Here is a 6,455-nt window from a genome sequence, read left to right as displayed (position 1 = left end):
CGCGTAGCGCGGGTTTCCGCTAGTACATATTAAAAGTAGAAACAATTAAGAACCTTTTGAGCCTAATTTTTCAGTAAGCACCATTTATACAAGAACATGTTGAGGCTAACTTGGAAAAATCGATGTTCTTATACGCGGGTTTTTACTGTAGTCCGCGTTGAACAGCACTTTTCAGTCTTGAATATGGCCTCGTGGGCAGATTTTTTTATCTTTCGATGGACACGGTCTCGTTTTTTTATTAATTGTTTTAACTTCTTTGATAGCCATGGAAAGCTGTCTTTTATCCTGGCAGTTTTGTGTGGGACATTTGAGAGCACACTATTCTCCAGGCCATCTTTGAAGCACGACCACATCGATGTAACAGACTCACCCATGGAATACATATGTTTCACCTTGTCATGTATGTTGTCTACGTCGGCTTTGAGGGTATCCCACTTGGCATGTTTGTACAGAGGTATTTTTCGAGGCTTCTGTTTATTTGTCACTGGTGCGCAGTTTACCTCAGTGAACACGATGTCATGGTCAGAGACTCCTGGCATTGTCTCAATACGCATGAACTTAGATGGCTGGTTCGTAATCATCAAGTCCAGCGTGTTCGAGCCTCTAGTTGGAACTTCAACTAGCTGTTCTAGACCATTATCATCAAGTGTTTCCCCGAAGCTTAGGTGTAGATTGGCGTGGCTAGTACCTGATTTTATGATTTTTCTTTCCCAATCCCATCCTGGAAGATTAGTCTCCACCTAAAATTCATCCAAACCTTTCTTCAGCCCTTCTTGTATCCCTCCTGTTCATTAGAGGTTTTAGGATTGTAGAAAGACGAAATGTACATTGCTTTCTGACCTGCTAGTTCTAGTTTACACCAGATGATCTCACAGTCCGACTGGAGCTCTATTACCGGAGAGCATAAATAGTCAGAACTTACAGCAATGACTACGCCTCCTCCGTGCAGATTTCTATCCTTCCTAAATAACTGAAAACCTGTTGGGAAAATTTGGTTGTCTGTTATGGAATCATCAATCCAGGTTTCAGTACCAATAATAATGTCAGGTTTACTACTATCAATGAGATTTTGCAGTTGCGCCTGCTTTTTTTCCACCGACTGGAAATTGATGTTTAGAATTCTCAGAGGCTTTCTGGATGAGGAGCGTCCCTGATTTGCCCGGAGTGGAGTTGATACGTGCACTGGTTTTATACGAGTTGGTGTTGATCCAAAAGAGGTGTCGGACAGCCTGGAATCACTCCATGACAGCACACTATTTATTTTATGTGGTGACGATCAGGTCAAAGCATTGTGTTGTATAATTCGGACAGTTGCAGACAATACAGTCCCAAGCCACAGCACTGACTGCTAGGTCGCTGTAGGACCTGGTATAAACATCTTGGCAGTTGGCATGATGCCACTGATCACACGTATCACAGACTATGCCTCGGTCATTTCACGTAACTGGTTTGTTGCAGGTTCCACACGGATATTTAGTAGACTCATCCCTCTCTGGCCCAGGGTTTGGATTTATGTCATTTGACAGGGCAATAAGAACAACAGTGAGCAGGAAAAGTACTTTGCCGTTCTTGGTAACTACACACTGATTAGTCTCCACAGGTCTCCCCTGGTTTCTCCAGTTATACATGCTGAGCAAAGTACTTGAGTATCTGAGATTACCGGTGGATAATCTACATGTTATAGTGCTGGTGTTTTCCACTCTAGGATAATGACTTGGGAACAGAGGCACACAAATGAGAGTAAACAAATCAATACAGATAACATAAACATGTCACCGATCAGACCAAGAGTGAGTTTATGATATAGAAAATCGGCTATGTTGCCTCTTCATCCAGTTGAGCAACATCGTTTTGTAGCTCCATCACGGCAGAACAACCTTGCCATCTTTAGTGACAACTAAATTGGTACTGAACCCAATATCTATAAAAAAAACAGAGAGTACAAGAAAAAAACACTTATCCGGATACTTATGACATGTGCATAGATAGATTCCAACCCAACACTAAAAACAGCAGATTTGTTCAGATGAGATATAACTTTTATATATTTATTTTTGTTGGACGCCAGAAACATTTACTGTACTGTTCTATCGGGTAAAACACAATCAGGTGGCCAAAGTTGTTGCACTGAGGTCGTAAAATAAAGTATCTTCAAATTTGTTGTAACTGGGATATGTTGTAGTTCAATATGTAAGGTATGCTATGTTGTTGTGTTTTCGTTAAGACGCTAAAACTTTTCATGATATGACCTTCAGCAGCAGGTACTTTATATGGGGCTACGGACACTGAATAAAATTTGAGCAAGCACATTGTGGTGGCTTTTTCTGTTTATTCCTGCATATTTTGTGCCCTGGTTGTTAATCTTAATAGTAAACACGAGTTTATATCATTTTAGTATTATATTAATGTGTTTTATTTATTATTATGGCACATTTCTGATGAAAACCATATGTTACTGAAACACCTGTTCATTTTCGTATATTACACAATATTAAATTTGAACAATGTAATAACAAGTGTACATTTAAAACATCTGTGGTAATACTCTATCAAGGAAGAATGCAAATTTAAGTCATTTTAAAATGATCGGGAAGCAAGAAGTGTCCTTGAATTACAGATGTGTTGAGTGTAGGGGTGGGCTACGGACACTGAATTATAAGGCCACAACACATCTACACTTCCCTCACATATTGACCATTGTATGTAATGACCTTAGAAGTAGTCAATAGCATGATAGTATATCTAAGTTTCCTTCAAATTCTCAAAACAACAATTAATAAGAACTAAACTCAACTATTTAATCCAACTATTTAACAACAATTCATTTTTTTAACATGAATAAATTAAACTATTTTAAGTGGAGCTGAAACAACATGTACATTATTTTTTTATGTAGTGTAGGAATAAATATATGTATTGTTCAAATTACTTACTAATAATTATTGTATATATATGTGCTATTTTCTTTTTACATGGAGCTATAAACACTTAATAAAAGTATATCTGAATTGATAAATTACTGTCAATTACTAGAATTTGTATACTTGTGAAAGAAGGTACTAAAAAATCTAGCATTGTACATAGAGCAATTTATAACATAATAAATGCACAAATCACAAAGCTATATGCTATATAGCAACAGGTTGATTGATCTAATTGTTCACAATAGCTTGTGCAATTTTTCTACGTCTTCTTTTTTGAACTGGAAGATGGTCCCGTGCTCCGTCAATAAGGTCGGTGGAGACATCACTCTGATGACATCTTGTATTGACTGCCACGAGGTGTCCTCATTTTCTGGCCATGTATAGTGTCCTCCAGGCACCTGCTTTAGAAATTTCAAACACAACTCGACTTTGTCTTCCTCTTTATGGATGTCAAGAACCTGGTGGAATAGTGTAAATAACATTATGAAACCAACATTTGGTTTTATTAGGAATAACAAGCACACCAATACAAATTTCCCACATTTTATTTGTTTACATCTGTCTGAATCTAAACACATCGCATTGTTTCACAGTGTTGTATAATGTATCCATTTATCCACAACAAGGCCTAGCATACTTCGATAAAAATTGGGACAAGAATAAACAAATTGCTACACTGCATCTAATAGTTGTGTTAAGAGTGTTAATAGATAAGTGTGATAATGTGGAGATTTCGGGGGTGTATAACTTACAGGAGTAGTAGACTAGATCGGGACCAATAGACCGAACTCACCGTATAGATATAATAACTATATATATATCAAGTAAAGGCAAGATAGAATATAGACCGCGTGTAAACATTGACACCTGGGCGCGGCCATCTTTTACTGCTGGTGCTGCCGCCTGTCGGGCGAGAACAAGGAGAGTTACTTATGGGTTACGCAATAATCCGTGCTAGCACCGCGTTGCGCAACTGAGTGCCTAACCGGTGAGTCATCGGGTACTGCCAGGTACGGATTGCACAACGCCTTAGGGGGAGGGGGGGGTGCTGCCAGCTAGTATATAAGGTGCACAGAATCGCAGCTAGAGGCAGTTATTCTCAGGTCTAGGTAGGAGGAAGAAGAAGAAGAAGGATAAGAAGCAGCAGCAGAGGACGACACCGAGCAGAAGCAAGCAGTTAGGTACAGGTCCAGGAAGAAGAGGAAGAGGAAGAAGAAGAAGGAGAGGAAGCAGCCGAGGACGAAGAGAAAGAGGGAGAGTTATTTTTCAGGGATAGGTTATAGGTAGGAAGACGGGAAGAGGAAGGAGAGGGAGGAAGGAACAGAGAGAGAGGGAACGGCGGCGTGGTAGCGAGAGGATAGAAGCACAGGTTTTTCAGGTAGGTGTAAACCAGAGCCGAATGGGAGAGGGGAATAAAATGGGCGAAGAACGGCATTCTGGTAGAGCTAGGAGCGACTGCGAGGGAGATACCTTGGAGACTGTTCGGATCATCGCAAGGCAAGGACGAACGTGAGGGAAGAAGACGGAGCCGGCGACGCGTAGATATTAGACGGGATCGATAAAAGGTCCGCTGCATATACGAATGCAGGGGAATCATTTGTACATTAGTAACACGCAATAAAAGCTATATAACCGTATCGTTAACCGAATCTCACCGTGTTCTGTTTAACTGGCACCATACCTGTTATCTGCTACGTGTCATCGCCGTCCTGCCTGATACACCGACAGGAGCGGACTCTGAATCCCACTACTGGACACGCGTTACGAACTAACGTCTGTCCAAACGTAGTCGGCCACCCTAGGGGCACTACAATAATAGATAAGTATGTAAAGATATTCCTTTGGTCATAAAAAGTGTAATAAACTGTTGTATTTCTAGAAGTAAAGTCGTAAGAGCTGACGTATAATATATAAACTCAAAGGATTTATTTCCAGCCACTCTCCAGCCTGCCACGTAGTAGAGTGACCACGCAAGTACATGGCTTTAGGAAATAATATAGCGCCACCTATTGGGCCTAATATGGGCAAATGATACAATAACGTCACACCTCCCCACCAGCCTCGAGCCCACCGAGAGGTGGAAGGGGTATAGCCTATAGATAAGCCTTGGTCCGTGGCTTCGGCTGTCGACTGGAAGTCTCGGATTATCTGGCCCGTATTCGTCACCTACTGGAAGGCGCGGATTGCGACGCTTCGTTCGGTTCGGTTGAGTTACACGTGACGTTGCTGACTCAGGATTCGGTGTGTCTCCACGGGGGTAACCGTCCTGTCCTTTCGTCAGTATTTTTGGCCGATTCCATCTTTACTCATGGTGGGCTGGTTGAGTGGTTCGTCTGTAAAATATAATGAAAACTAATAATAATAATGTAATGAACAACCAATACACCTATTTATATAATGCACACATAGAAATGTATGTATACTTAACTGTAATTATACACTGCATATATGTATACTATTTAATACTAAGTATTATAAATTTGGTAAATTTATGTTGAATAAGTCTAGTTTTTTCTCTTCAAAATTAAAGTACAGAAGAAGAAGTACATTGGATCAACCTCACACATCATTGTCAATTAGGTAACTCAAACATCAACACATTCTAAATAATCGGTCTGACAACTGACAAAATTTTTTTTATTTCATAATGAAACTGCATGAGAACATGTATGTACCAGTTCAATTTAATGGCTTCTTTGTGGAATAAATGTGAATTATAAAACGACCTATGTGTGCATCTCCGAACAATATCTAATAACGAAATCTGTGAGAAAATTGGTGCTGACGATGTATGTGAAGTGTATTATTAGTAGAGACACGATATAATAGGGTAGGCCTACCAACGATATATAGACTATGCAATCGCTTCGTTACGATCGATATTTACGCAATTAATATCACATTCTAAGTATGGAAAGATACACTGCGGTTATTATTTAATAACAAAGAAGTGAATTAGAAAAACTATAAGAATTTTGCCGTTTTCGACCAACAACGCAATGTTTAAACTACTGGAAATAGAATTAACCTGGGCACCGCCATATTGGTTATTACCCAGAAACCAACACGCTGAACTCGGTCGAATTCTCGGCCGATACTAGATTGTAAAAACGTTCGAAATATGAATGAGCCAGCACGTTTTTTGCGTTTGTTGTTTGGAAGTTGAAAACAATAATATTAGGCTACTTATCTATGCCAAGTTTGGATTAATTTTGACTTTAGATCGTTTAGAAATCTTTGTCGAAACTTGTCTAATCGCGATTGTAAAACGCACATGTAACGAATATTTTCGTAGTGGGTATCGAGAGAAAGAGCGAGATTTCAGCTTTCTAAGCATTGGTCGATGAAATTAGCACTAGCGATGTAATTTTTGCAGCTAATTTAATTTATATTTGTCAAGTAAGTCAATAAACAACACACGCAACCATTACATCAATAGAAAGCTTATTTATTATTATTTATTTATTGCTAAACATGTTATGAAAAGCAACAACAATTTATTAGAAATATACAGAAAACTCCACCTGCCTG

Source organism: Priapulus caudatus, unplaced genomic scaffold (assembly GCF_000485595.1).
Source record: "Priapulus caudatus unplaced genomic scaffold, Priapulus_caudatus-5.0.1 Scaffold119, whole genome shotgun sequence".
Taxonomy (NCBI): Eukaryota; Metazoa; Priapulida; class Priapulimorpha; order Priapulimorphida; family Priapulidae; genus Priapulus; species Priapulus caudatus.
The sequence above is the reverse complement of the archived record's forward strand: the minus strand, read 5'-3'. Positions refer to the sequence as shown.